At 42.3% G+C, this 14,339-nt stretch overlaps 1 protein-coding gene across 8 annotated transcripts in view; it reads left to right on the top strand.

Annotated features, from left to right (window-relative positions):
* Positions 1-14,339, top strand: part of ANKRD11 (ankyrin repeat domain 11) — a 193,781-nt gene that overhangs the window by 63,378 nt on the left and 116,064 nt on the right. For 6 of the 8 annotated variants that reach the window (XM_039888634.1, XM_039888631.1, XM_039888635.1 and 3 more), the window contains exon 2: positions 1,171-1,255. The gene's annotated coding sequence lies outside the window, so the exon portion shown is untranslated. Of the gene's footprint in view, positions 1-1,170; positions 1,256-2,852; positions 2,977-14,339 lie in introns of all 8 variants that reach the window. The other 2 variants (XM_039888628.1, XM_039888629.1) reach the window with 1 other exon arrangement.

A 14,339-nucleotide genomic window follows, 5' to 3' on the forward strand; every position in this document is an offset into this window, starting at 1 on the left:
TAATTACTTGCTTTTCATTGACGTTTTACTGTGTACATAGTAAATCAAATATATTAAGTTTCTTGTGCTTTTGAAAGACACAAATACAATATATCCCTCAGACCTTTGAGATTTGGTTATGTTGATACATATAGTTGTAGTTCAGTAATTAATAAAGAGATTGTTTATGTGTGGACTATCTCTGTCAGGAATGAATTAGAGGGAGGCAGCTTGTTGAATGGGCTTCTCTGCTCTGTAGGCTTTGGCACTGTGTGCTCACCATAGTATCCAGCTACCCCCAGACAACATTTCTTAATCATGTTTACAAAACGTGCAGGCCCTCCTGGGTTGTCCTGATCTTCCTGCTTCTCCTGAGTTGTTGGGAGGAACTCAAATGCACGGTAGGGTGCTAGAATCATGTTTCTGAACTGGAGTCAAATGAAGAACATTGATCTGATTTATGGTCCTTTCTCTTTGAGAATGAATTTCTAAGTAGAATGAGGGAGAGATCGAGGGGTGTGGGGTAGATATAGGGTAGTCAGGAATGTCCCGTTGAGAGGCACTAGGGAGCACAGACAAAATGGAAGAGACAATGTGCGCGGTGCTCACGTTGAGGGCCTTCCAAGTAGAGGCCTTACGGAGTTGGGAGGTGGAGATGGAGGCTGTGGGAGGCAGAAAGGTGGGCAGTCGGGGTTTTGTGAGCAAAAGGGAGAGTTTGGGTTTTATTCTGAGTGTGAAAGGAAGTCTGCAGAGGATGCAAAATGCATCACTTTATCAGTTTTAGTAATTGTGAGATCTCTATTACATGTAAGGAGAAAAATGTGTGAACGGCTCCTCCAGGGTCCCAGTCCTGAGGCTCTTGCTCTGGGGAGAATGACAGGTTCACCTTAGCCTGGCCTTTCTGGGCACTGGTTTCTAGGAACAATTTCTGAAAACAGACACAAAACTTCCATTTGGATAGTGCCCTAAAACAAATAATCAGGTGCGAGTCTCTTTCCCTGGACTTTACTCTCCCTTTATAACTCAAAATCAGACAGACAAACATCTTAAAAATTTTTTGATTATCTGGAGTTAAGCAAAATTAAGAAAGGTTGTAATGGAATAAATGGCTGGTCCAAATGGAGAGGGATAAATTGTAAATAGAACTGAAGTAGAAATTATTTACCTAATCTAACTTTACTCTTGTTTCAGAATATACACAGTACTGCTCTGGACACACCCTTTATTGGATTTAATATACAGCCCTCATCGACATCGACTTTCAGCTATGGAATCGGTAAATATTTTATTGCATTGTCTTTCATCAATTTGTGTTTATTTTCATTGGTTTGTAAAAAAGAGTGTCAAAATAATGCTTCAGTCTCCAAATTGTTTTCTTGAGCTTGACACTTTTGACTAGGTGTTTTGAATTTTGTTGTGGATTTCACCTAGATGAGGATGTTTCAGAGTGGTGGTAGTGAGCCGTGTGGGTTAATAAACAGCATCCCAGTGAGGAATTCTGCAGAAAAATTAATCAGATTGGTAGCTGGGCCTGTGAAGGAAGTTTCTTCTCAACTTTATCTTACTTGCTCCATCCCCAAGTGGTCTGGAGACCACTGGACCTTGTGCTCGCCTGTTTTGTGCTCTCTGTGTTCTGCATTAACACTTTGCATGAAGGTTCTGTGCTCTCGTCTGGTGTCTTGTCTGTCTGGGCAGTGAGGAGCTGCTGAGTAGTCTTGGTAGCTACTCCATGATGTCATTAGAAATTTGAGGCCAGTATGTATGGTGTGGTCGGTGGGTAAGGAATGGGAGGGATAATTTTGCTAGGTTGCCATGACTCTTTTTCTTCGCTTGGGACTTAACTGGCAGATATTTGGAGTCTTCCTTAAAGACTGTGGTCTCAGGTTTGACTTGAGCATCTTTTACTCCAGGACAAAGCCCTTCTTTGGCATATACTTTATTTCCTCTGATATGTGGGTTGATAACAATTGGAAGGGAAACTCTTGGTTCATTTTGGTTTTTCATGTGTCGGCCAGGTATTAGTGTTTTAAAGCAGACAGTCCAAAATGTATTATCTATTTTGTGGTGTTGTTCCCAGCAGACATTAAGGAAATGTTTCCTGCTACTTCCTTGAATGAGGCCACTTTGAAATGTACCTGGCTGGTCTCGTTGACTTAAATAGTTTTCTTGAAAATGCAGATAAGGTTTGATGGAAAAGAGATCTTAGATGTCTCTGGCAGTAGGCCTAGAATTGTCTTCTCTTAATCTACAGGATGATTAACAGTTTGAAAGAAGCCAGCTCAGCCAGTTAGGGGTGTTGGTGACTAGGTGGGATAATGGTGGGCTTTGTCACACCTTGGCAATGCTTACCAGGACGTGCATGTGGACTCAGCTTGGTTGTCATAAGCAGTGGGGCAGCCATTGAGAGACTAGGTCCAGGAGAGACCCAGGCCTGCAGGCTTAGCTTTGCCTTTTTTAGAAACTGTAATATTGGTTTAATTTATAACAAGGAAAAACAAAATGTTGCTTAAAATAGCTTCTTTTTTAAAAAAAATAATGTTTTTATTTTTAAATTACAAATTAAATTCTTAAAAAGTATTCGATGATTCCTGATTAAAGAAAACAAGTTACCAGATTCTTGGGTTGGCCCAATTGGTCTGGTGGATTGAGAGCAATGGAGGTGTTAAATGTTTAGAAAGTTTTCGACATTTGAAAGATTTGCTTTTTTGACCATAACACAGTAATAATTCAAGGTATCTAATGCCATTTATCACTTTAGTGAACCATAAATATTCAGTTAATATTGATAATAGTCTTTAAAAAAAATCTACAGTGTTTGGATTGAATAAACATAAAGATTCTTATTAATATGAGGTGCTGTTTTGACTGTCCAGCAGGTAGGTCTGCTCCTGGGTCAGTGGCGGCCCCAGTGTGTGAGAGCAGGGACCAGGGGGCAGGGGTTGTAGCAGTGTTGAGCAGCTGAGGTCTACCCTTCATTATATTTCCTGGCATTAAAAGGTACATTTTAAAAAATAGAATTATTTTGCATATTCTCTAATAATTTTTCATCGTTGTTCATATTATTCACTATTTTAAATTTTCATTTTGACCATGTAAAGTAGAATGTGAGCCATTTCGATCAGATTAAAATTACCTTTTCTGACAGAGATGAGCTTGTTAAAGCTCCTTTAGTGTTTACTACTTACTGTGTGCTCATCTCCCATCTGGATATCATTTAGGGGCTCAGTTTGGGTGGATTCTGGGTTGGTCCTGCCTTGAATTATTCTAGGTATGGCTGTCTGTGGTGACTGGTGCTAGCTCTGTGACTTCGGGCCTATGTCTTCAATCCTGTGAGCCTTGGTTTTTCCCCTTATGAATGTGGTAATGGTGATACCCATCTTCAAGTTTCTTTAGAGATTAAGTGACACTGTTTATGAATATAGAGCACCATGAAAATAGAAGCTTTAAACTGATTAGATTTAGCTTAAAAAAAAAAGCCTTTCGATAGCATAAAACTCTAGTTTCAGCTGACAGCTGATGTAATTCTCACTTTGTTAACATCTTTCTTGGTAAAGCAGAAGGGTCAAGTCCTTTCTAGACAAGTGATGAGATTGAAATGGCTCTTGATGGCACACATTTCACCAAGTTTAGTTGAGTGAGTAGATATGAGAGTCAGAGTGAGTGAGGCCCGGCTGCTGATGAGAATGGTTTTCCGCCACTGACTGACCTCTTAGGTGGCATATGAATGTTACATTCACACTTAAGGTAAATCAGGATATTTGAATTATGTTTCTAAAAACAAAATGGTTTCTGAAAGTGGCATGTTATAATAATAAAGCCAGTGTTGTTTATATGAATGGAGGGTTAGATTTAATGGTTTATATTTTTAATCGAACATCTCTATTTAAAATAGAAAGGTGATCACTTTTTGATTTGTTGAAATGTTGACTTTGTAAGGCATGTGGAAAAGTGATATGCATAGTCTCTCAGTGTCCCTGGATGCGATGCTGACCCAGTGTACTCTGAGCAGGCTGTGCTCCCTGTAGAGAGAGAATTATGCATCCCTGACACTCGACCCTCCATCCCTGAGAGCTCGGGGACTGGAAGTCTTGTTAGCAACAGAACCTAGTCCCCTTCTACCTGATGTTTATATGCTGGTGACAATGGGGGCGGCAGGTATAGTGGTAGTGACAGGGTCCTGCCTGAGCAACAAGCTTGGAGGGGATGGGGAGGGAGGATGCTTTGCCATCTGATATTGAAGCAGAGAGAAAAGCTCTCACTAGGCAGATTCCTCTGCTCCCACTTGTATGGTAGGACTGATGATTCTCTCTGACCTTGCCATCACCCCAGGTACTAGTTGGCCATTAGGTACCTTCCTGGTCAGGGCACATGTGGATACCATGGTCTACGCAGTGGGCTGGGTTGGATATGCAGGTTATAAGAAACATGTATGTCCTAATGCTAATTTATTTGCATTTTTAACAAAGAGTTTTTTTTCTTTTTAGGATTTAAAGTTAGATAAAGCATACTTCATTTCATTATCAAAGAAATGTGCATAGCTTGTTACGCCAATACAGTTAACTGAATTTTTGAGTATAATGAATTTTTATTGTAATTTTAGGGTTCTGGGGAATATTCTTTGGCTAAGTTTCTCTAAACCGCATATAAAGTACAGAATATTAGATATCATTTAAGTTAGATTTCATTAAATACATTTTTTTTGGTTAATATATAAAAGTTGGCAATTGTATTTAAACACTTTTCCCCAGAAGTGCTAGTTTCCCCAGCTCAGCTCTTGCTGATTAGTAGAACTTTGGTCTTCTTATTCCAAGATATTTGAATTGGTAGGAGCTCATGTGCCAGGGAGAGAGTTTGGAAAGTAGGCAGGTCAGAGCAGAAGGGAAGCGCTTCCCAACAGTAGTTGTGCAAACACTGTGAGTTCAGGTTGTCTGGAAGTTTCTAGCTGGAATGGGCCTCCGGGCTCTGTGATTCTCTACTGCATGGGGAAGGAAGGCATGTAGAGATTACCTGCTTGAGACTGAGAAGGATTCGCGGGCTGTTCATAATCATTTGAGGGTTATAATATTGCTGTTATTTTCCTTTCATTGTTAACTACAGATATTCTCCTGGAGTCATTATTTATTTTACTTTTTAATACCATCACATTTTAAAGCTGGCTAAAGGGATTTCCCTATTTTTGTATTTGAGGATGAAGAGATTTGCCTGTATCCTGGCTTGGAGTAGATGTTCCATAAGTTCTGTAAAAATTGAGCTGAACTTAACTGCTGGAACAAAACCGAGAATCACATTCTCTTCCTACGGTGCCTTGCTGAATGTAACTCAGGGAAAGAGGGCTCTGTACAGCTTAAAAATGTTTGCTACAGGAAGTTCTTTGTGCAGCCCACTTGATCTTGATGGGAGGGAAAAGGTTGCAGGAGGAAAGTGTGATGGTGGGACTGTGTCTGGGGATTGGCTGGAACAGAGTCAGGAGGCATTTTCATGATGGGCTTGCTGAGAATTTTAGTCTCTTCACTCTAGAATAGGTAATTTGATTGTTACTTGTGTTGCCTGTTGGGAGAAGGGATTTAGGATGTTCTTAATGTCAAAAAAAAAAAAAAAAAAAAGGTTGTGGGGCTTGTAGTGTACATTATTCTGAATGTGAAGATGCTGTGTTTGGTCCAGCCAGATCAGTCTGCACCATCTCTTAGTTGCCACTGAGGTTCCTCCCAGCTGTGTGAGGGATACTAAAGATGGAGCTAAGTGTTGGCCCGGGTAGCAAGTTTGAAAGAGAGGCAGAGCAGAACAGTGGTCCAGTCTCTGGGCCCATGATTGTACCAGCAAGTGCCAGAGGTCAGGGAGGGCAGGGTCTTTGTGGTGTGGCCCTGCACATGTTCACAGCGTTGGCTGCAGCGCCAGCATGGAGTCCCGAGCCTTAGGCCAGGTGACTGCCACCCTTCCTCTGAATCTCACTCTAAGGAAACCAAATGTGGAGGCTGGGTGTCCAGAACATGTTGACTTTGGCAGTGGGAGCTGCCAAGTCTTGGCTTGCGTCGTGACCTAGTATGTAAGGCTTTGCTTAGAAGCACACATGCCCACGTGTACACACACATTTTCTTTTTCACCACTGACCTCTTTGTTTTCCTTCACAGCCACCCTCTCCCCCCCCTTCTGTTTAAGTTCAGAGTCGCTGCCTTGGGCTGAAATTGAGCTCCTGTGTACTCAACTCGGCCTGAGCAGGAATAGGAAAAGAGGTAAAGAAGTGAAATGAGAAAGGGGTTCTTTGGAAATCAAATAAATCTTTTCATTGAAAGCTTTTGACTTTGTTGACCTTTTGGTAACAGATAGCTGTTTATTGGGAAAAAATCCCTGGAGACCGTGTCCACATCTGAGGAAGGTAGCAGCCGCTGTCTGAATCTTGGGTATTTTTGGAGGTCAGAGGGCAGAGCGAAAGGGAGGAGTCAAAGGTAGTGTTTTCCCTCTGGCACCTGGTCTCAGTGGGAGCAGATGCTCAGTTGATGGCGACTTCATCTGGGCAGGGCATCTTGTATCTGGTATGTGGGCCTAGATCATTCGTTTCCATTATCATCTTTTATTAATCTTCTCTTCAGTCCATTTCTCCATCTCCTGGATGAGGTCAGCCTCTGTTTAAAATTTATTCTTGTTCATTTTTGTTAGTGGGAACCAGAGTTCTAAACATTTCATCCTAGTGGCTGACCAGATGTCACCTTTGGAGACAGACAGCCTCAGGAGAGTATCATGTGATGCTCAGGTGACTGTACCTACATGACTGGGTTTTATAATGTGCTTATGTTAAATTCTTTCCTTTAGCAGAATAACAAACAGTGTTATAAAATTAGATTGAAATTGAGAATTGAGTTGGAAGATGCCAATTTATATGTGGCCAGTTTTTATTAAAGAAATCCTACAACATCCTAGGGTATTTTAGCATGATAATACTACATTTTAAACTTCAATGTTGTAATTTTAAAAATTTCTATTAACATAACCAATTTTTCTGTTCTTTTGAAAAGTTTACAGTCTTACCTTTTCCCCCCATCACCATTACCCCCATGTATTTTTGGCAGTGGGCAGAGTAGTAGTTTAACAGAGGATCCATGGGAACACTGGCTACAGGATCTGTAGAAAGAATGGAGACAAAGTGTTTATAGATGAGTCTCTAATAGAGTTGTTTGTGCATTGGATGCTGGAGCCTGTGGAATTGGGGCTTTATTTCAGCCCAGAAACTGTTCTAACACTGCCATCTCCGAGACAGTCTTTGGGCCTTTGAGTCCTGCGGAGATACATCTGGGGTAGACAAGTTTGCCACCAAGCCTGGAGTGGCACAGCTGGAGAAACCCTGTTTCGAGCGTTTTGGTGTTTGAGCTCATCTAATTTCCTTAAAATAAAACCTTACTTTAAAAAAAATCATTTTTCTTTGCGTTTGAGGCTCTTCTCTTTAAGTCGCCTGGTGTATGACCTGCCTTGCAGACCACTTCTGGCATTCTTTACCTGGCGACTACTTTTCTTCTAGGTTTCTGCTCAGAGAGTCTTTCACTTAGTCTTCTTTTCCTCTGCAAAACCCAAGAAAATAGCGTTTTCTACATTTTTTATTATAAGATTCTAGGCCTCAAAGATGTTGAATGTTAGGGTTTTCATTGTTCTGTAGCTGATGAGTGGCAGAGTAAGTGCTTGAATCTTGGGGTCCTTCTTACAGTAACATAAATGATGGCCATGTTAGCAGTTGACCTTATAGAAGGTTGAAGCGGGTGGGAGGAGAAGGGTGCTGGGAGTAAAATGAAGTGGTTATACTGAACAGGTTTGCTCTAGCCACTGGCATTCTTGGGTACCCTCTTTTAAACTTGTACCATGATTATGCTGTAGGCATGTGTGCTCATTTTTGAGGTCTGCATGTGTATGGTGGGAAAGTTAAATTTTAAGTCCCATTGCTTGTTGTACTCAGAGCTATGCTACTGGGCAGATATAATGTGCTTAAAAAATGTGCCAGGTCCAGAGCAAAGCCTGGAAACAATACAGGCATACTTGGAGATATTGTGGGTTTGGTTCCAGATCACCATGATAAAATGAATATAATAAAGCAAGTCACAAATATTTTGGTTTCCTAGTGCATATAAAAGTTTATTAAGTGTGCAATAGCATTGTCTATAAAACAATGTATAACCCTTAATTTAAAAATACTGTATTGGTATTGCTAAAAATGCTAACCATCATCTGAGCCTTCATCAAGTCATAATCTTTTTGTTTGTGGAGGGTCTGCCTCCATGTTGTTGGTTCCTGATTGATCAGGGTGGTGGTTGCTGAAGGTTGGGGTGGCTGTGGCAATTTCTTAAAATAAGACATCTGTGATTGACTTTCTTTCTCAAATGATTTTTCTGTAGCATGCAGTGCTGTTTGATAGCATTTATCTGTAGTAGAACTTCTTTCCCAGTCAGTCTTCTCAGACCTTGCCACTGCTTTATCAGCTAGGTTTATGTAATATTCTAAATCCTTTGTTGTCATTTCAACAATCTTCGCTGCAATGGTATCATCAAAGATTATTGATCACAGATTACTGTGACAAATAAAATAATTGAAATGTTTGAAATATTGAGAAAATTACCAAAACGTGACACAGAGACACGAAGTGAACAGATACTGATGGAAGCACGGTGCCGATAGACTTAACTCGATTTGGGGTTGCCACAAAGCCTTTAGTTTGTAAAAAATGCAGTATCTGTGAAGTGCAGCAAAACAAAGTATGCCTGGAAAAGAAACCTGGTCAGCTGCTCTTGGGTTCATGATGAAGCCTGTTTTCTAGAGGCCTTATACCTGCCATCCTTTTCCTTCTTTGTTGACCACGGAAACTAGCTCCTGATCCTGGCCTTTTCTGTCCAGTCAGGTTGATTACCTACACACAACTGACCTTTTTACACTTTTTCCTTGCCCCTGTTTCTATGGCATCCTGACTTAAGTAAACTTGGAAGGCTTGCTTAGGCGGTAGTTTGTTTCATTTACATAATGGAATCCAGGTCCTGAGGGCTTAATCTCATCTGGCCTTACTGGAGCCTGCTGCCCCAGGAGAACCTCTGTAAAGCACTACTGTGGTGGAAAGGAAGTCTAAGGCAGAAGCTGGTGTGAGGTTTCCCAGCTGGTAACTCACTCAGTGTTGGTTTACTGACTGTGTATGCCAGTACTCATTCTAAGAGTGCATCACCCTCCGAATTCCGCCAGCCATGGCTGTGGCCTCTTCTAGTTCCTCGTCTGTGGTCACACGTGTGCCTGTGGATCCCTGTCCGGGTTCGACTTTAGAGGGAGCAGCACTACCGCTTGCATCTGTAGCTGAGGAAGGACAGCCCTGAATGGCTCACAGTTATCAGCATCCTCATTCTTGACCTAATAATTGATCAGTTTGAGCCCTTTTAAAAAATCCATTTAAATAGAAGATGGAGTCTTATGGTATAAACAAGGGAGTTAATTTCTTTGTTCTGCATGTGTTGTCCAGTGGCCCTGACACTGGCGAGGTGGGTACCTATGCTCTTGGGGTCGGGGCAATGGCCAGTGAGAAGTGCACACTGCAGTGGTTAGCCCTGCTGGGCTTCCTGAACTTCATTCTTGCTCTTTTTTTTCAAACCTTTTGTGACCACATTATCTCCTGTTAGGTTTTTCCCATCAACTATCTTTGTTCCTTATGTGCTGATGTTTCTCAAGGTTCCCTTCGAAGCTATTGCCCTTCAGACTGTACCTTCTCTCTGGGCTGCTGGTTTCCGAATGACCCAACCTTTTTTCTTTCTGCATTCCGCTGCTGCCTCCTGGAGGGTATCCGCCTCTCCATGTAGTGCACCTGTGTCCTCAGTTGGTTGGTGGTAGCGCTGGTGAGCTCCAGAGAAGCGCTTCGGCCCAGCTTCTTTCAAGAACTCTTGGTCTTTATTCTTTTATCCCAGCAGATATCATGTCTAGTGAACTCTGTTTTCTTGTTGCTGTGCTGTTCTTCTGTTTTTTGTCCCCCCAAGACCCTAAACATCAAGAGTTCATCTGTCTTCCTCATTGCAGTTCCTGATTCCATGGCTCACAATGGCACCACCACCCCTCACGTTCTCTGCAGGACTGCGAACTTCAGGTTCTTCTCCAGGACTATCTATAAGTCCAGGAGCACATTGGGTGTTTTACAATTGGGTCCACTTTCCTCCCAGGGGGAATATTGGTGAGTCTGTGCTCTCTGGTGGTATGAAGCCTGTGCCCCTGCCATTGTGTTTAGCCTGGGGACATTTCCGTCCTTTGGTTGGTGTTGTGGTTATAAAATGTGTCTGACTGTCATGATGCATGTGTTCACCCCAAAGCTAACTGGGTCTCAAGGGCTTCTAGCTCACCACACTAACCCCTTGCTGTGTTTTTATAATTAAGAAACAGAAAACAAAGTGTTAACTGGATTTAAGACCTTGGTGATTTTTCTGGCCAGAAGTTTTTCTGGGGAACAGTTGAGATTCACTATAATGCATGCTATGTGTTGGTGAGTGCTGGGAGAACACGTGAAGAATTTAAACCCTAGGTGCTGGAGGGGTCTGCCTGAGTCCTGAGGTCACTTTGGAATTCCTAGCCTGCATGTTTCCTATGCAGAGCCATAAGTGCACACCTTGCCTTGGACAGAAGCAAGTCTGTCCTCAGGAAGCAGGCCAGGAAAGTTACTTCATGAAGAGAGGGTCCTGTAAATAGCTGTTGTGCAAGTGTGCACTACAAAATACTTTATTTTCTCTTCCCTTTATTACGTAAGTAGAGCATCTATTATAAGCTAGTGAAAATTATTTGAGAGCACAAATTTGGGGAGGTGGGGGAACTACTCTGAAACTCATTTAAGAATAACCATAGAGAAACATTAAAAGAGAAAGTTTTTATTAAGTTTTTCTTCCCCCTTTGTCCCAGCAGTTTCACCAGGTTAATCTGGTGGGTGGTTGTGCAGGAGAGCATGTGATAGTAGCCTTGGGCTGTGGTCTTGACTATGACCCTGGGGTGGGGTACAGAAAGGAGAAACTATTAGATGTTTCTTTCTGGAAGTCTGATTTCAGTTGTGCTTAAAACAACAAACTGCATTAATGGTGGTCTGTGGTTATCACTCTGTTGCTTAACAGGTTCACATTACCCACTCCAGAGAAAAGAATGTCAGCCAGATGTCAACAGTGTATTTATATGGTGGCCTCTTATTGGAGAGCATTTTGAAAACCAAATCTCCATGGGGATACATGAAGTCTTGGATCCTCAGAACAGCCCTGTGAGGTCGGGAGAGGAGAGCCTGGGATTGGCCTCTGTGCTCTTAAAAACACACCCCTCTGGGGCGTATTCTCCAGTCAGGATTCAGAACAGTAACTGTGTATGCCTCCTCTCCTGGGAGGTTCCTGACCAGGGCCCATGCTGGGACATCTTGTAGGGCAACGTTTCATTCTCTTCTTCTGTTTTGCCCCCCAGACCCTTTAAACTGATGTTACATTTTCTGAAGGATACTAGGAGAACAAAATAAAACTTTGTAGCTATTAGTCCTTTAAAAGCAGAGGAAAGTTTTACATGGGAGCCATAACAGGTTTCTACATTTTTAAGTGTTTTCAGTGAAGGCAGTGTTTTCTTTGCCTTTGGCTACCTTCCCACAGTTCCATTTTCTTTAGTTATGGCGGTCTCAGAGACGTTTGCTCGGGATTCAGTGCTTCGGCGGAAGTGTCTGAGGAGAATTCACTGGGCCCCTGGCTCCCACACTCGAGCCTCTAGGGGTTGTTGGCAGCCTCCTGCCTAAGAGGCATGTACAGCACTGTGTTTAGACTGTTGACTTCTGAGAGGACTCCTTTCCTTAAATAAACTTGTCCTCTCAGTAATGCCTGGCCCACTGCTTACTCAGTTTACTCTGAGAGCTGTCTCTTGTTTTGAGTTCTGGTTGTACCTGTGCCGTGGTTTGGCTCATGCTCTGTCTGTTCTGTTATCTTACAGTTGGGCTCCTGTCTGTGCCTGACATAGACATGCTCCAGACACCTCCTGGGGAGGCTGCTGCATATCTATATGCTTTTTAAGCCTCCATCACTGCCTGATCCTGGTTGAACATGTGTTAAGTCACTGTCTGTGTCCTAGGACTTTACAGAGCCCTTGGCCTCAGTTTTCCTATGAACTTCAGTTTATCTGCTTCTCTCGAGCTGACTCCCCCACACTGAGCCTGGCTACCCCAAACAGCACAGGAACCCCCCCACCCCCACCCCGCCCCAGGAAGTGAGGCTGGCAACACCGTGGTCTCAGACTTGGTTGAGACAGACAGGTTCTGAGTTCTTGTAGGGTCACACTAAGACCAGTCAGTCGCGAGTCCACACAGTGATTATTTTAAAGCCTCTTTGTGACTGGTCTGAGTTGGCACATGTCAAATGTTTCATGTCTGTGTTCTACATTTCAGGCCCTGAGGAGTATGAATTCTACCTGTCAGTGAAGAATTTCTTTGAAATATTTTACCTGAAAAGTTGAGGAACATTTCACAATGTGTAGTTCATGGTATTTCTGTGTATAATAACTCAAAGGTACCATTTAGGATTAGTTACTTTTAGGGTCATCTGGGTGACCTCCTAGGGCAGTGCCCAGTAGAAATCCTGGGGTTGAGGCCTCAGAGCCCTCTCTAGACTTGACTCGGGGCAGGAAAAGATTCACGCAGAATATTAGTGGGGATGGTTTTGGTGCTGCGCGGCCCTGTTTTATGCCTCTAGCATGTTTTCTGCACCCTCCCCCCCATCACTTCAAGAAGTGTTACCTTTTCCAAAGAACCTCGAGTCATACCCTTTCTCATATCACTTCATTCCTTCTGCATCCTCTTCCCATGTAATCTCGGCTCTTGAGGCCATTTCAGTTATGCTCGTGTTTGGGGCCTTAAGAGTTTGCTGAATATATTTGTTCCAAATTGTCAATTTAAAAGAAATCAGAAAAACTTTTTGGTTGTTGTTGGGTGTTAGAGTGGTTAGAGTTTGGTTATTGTTGGGTGTTTGGGTGGTTAGAGTCTGATTTGGGATTAGTAGGGGATAGAACTACTACCAAAAATGAGTTCTATCTTTTTACCTCCACAACTCTTAGTAGAGTCAGTAAAAAACATCTGCCTAACCATTTAAAGAAGCATTCAATCTCAGGTACCTTATTGAGGCTTGCTAAGGTTAAGAGTGTAATTAAATAGGAATTAATATGGATAAGGTAACCTCCATTTTTTTTCCTACAAAGAGCTGATTAAAATAAAGTGTAGGTGTCCAAACATAATGACCATACCCTTGCTTTCTTTTGTTCAAAGGTAGTTCTTTTCTGCAGTGAACTGTAGAAATCTCATCTTTATTCTAAGAGTTATGCTGTTCAGTGTCTTTTAGAAAAATTAGGTTTTCGCCTTATTGAAGTAGCGTATGCACACTGAAAAAAACCTGCGTATCAGTTTGCCGTGGCTGCTGTAATAAAGTGTCACACGCCGGTCGGGGTGGTTTAAATAGCAGAAATTTATTCTCCCACAGACCTGGAGGCCAGAAGTCCAAGACCAAGGTGTCAGCAGGGCTGATTACTTCTGGGTCTGTGAGGAAGAATCTCCCCAGGCCCCTCTCTCAGTTCCTGCTGGTTTGCTGACACCCTTTGATATACCTTAGCTTGTAGAAGCATCACCCCATCTCACATGACATTCTCTTTGTTTGCCTCTGTCTGTACCCAAATTTCCCCTTTATCGAAGGAAACCAATCATATTGGCCTTGGACCCACCCTGATGATCTTGACTACATCTGTAGTGACTCTATTTCCAAATAAGGCCACATTCTGAGGTACTTGGGGGCTAGGATTCCAACATATCTTTTTTGGGGGACACAATTCAATTACTAACAATATATAAAGAAAAGACACATAATTTCACCAAAGATAAACATCTGAATTAAAAATTTTCAATATGTTACATGCTTTTAACAAAATAAGGATCGCACTGTACATAAAATTTCATATTCTGCATTTTAAAAACTTAGCACTAATTTCCCGTGACATTAATCTTCAAAACATGACTTTTAATGGCTTTGTAATCTAGAGAGAAATTTATAATGTGCCTTATAAATTTTAATTCTGGCATTTTCGGGAGAAGGGACCTTGTCTGCTTGCACCTTTGTTCCTTTTCCATCTTAGTTGGCATCTGCAAGGCATTAGCACAGTTAGCTGGCACGTTGGGCAAAGATCACCAGCTATACTTTGAACCTGAGGATGTCAGAGACAGTGTAAAAAGCAGGTCTGGAGGTTAGAGGGTCGTCATAAGGTGGAATGTCTGGGCTGACTGGGTGGGGGTGAAGCTTGACAGGGGCTGGCCTGGGAAGGGATTGCCTTTGTTATGTAAATCAGGCATTCTGTTCCTTGGAGCCCTCCTC

Source organism: Pteropus medius, unplaced genomic scaffold, assembly GCF_902729225.1.
Source record: "Pteropus medius unplaced genomic scaffold, Ma_sr-lr_union100, whole genome shotgun sequence".
Classification (NCBI taxonomy): Eukaryota; Metazoa; Chordata; class Mammalia; order Chiroptera; family Pteropodidae; genus Pteropus; species Pteropus medius.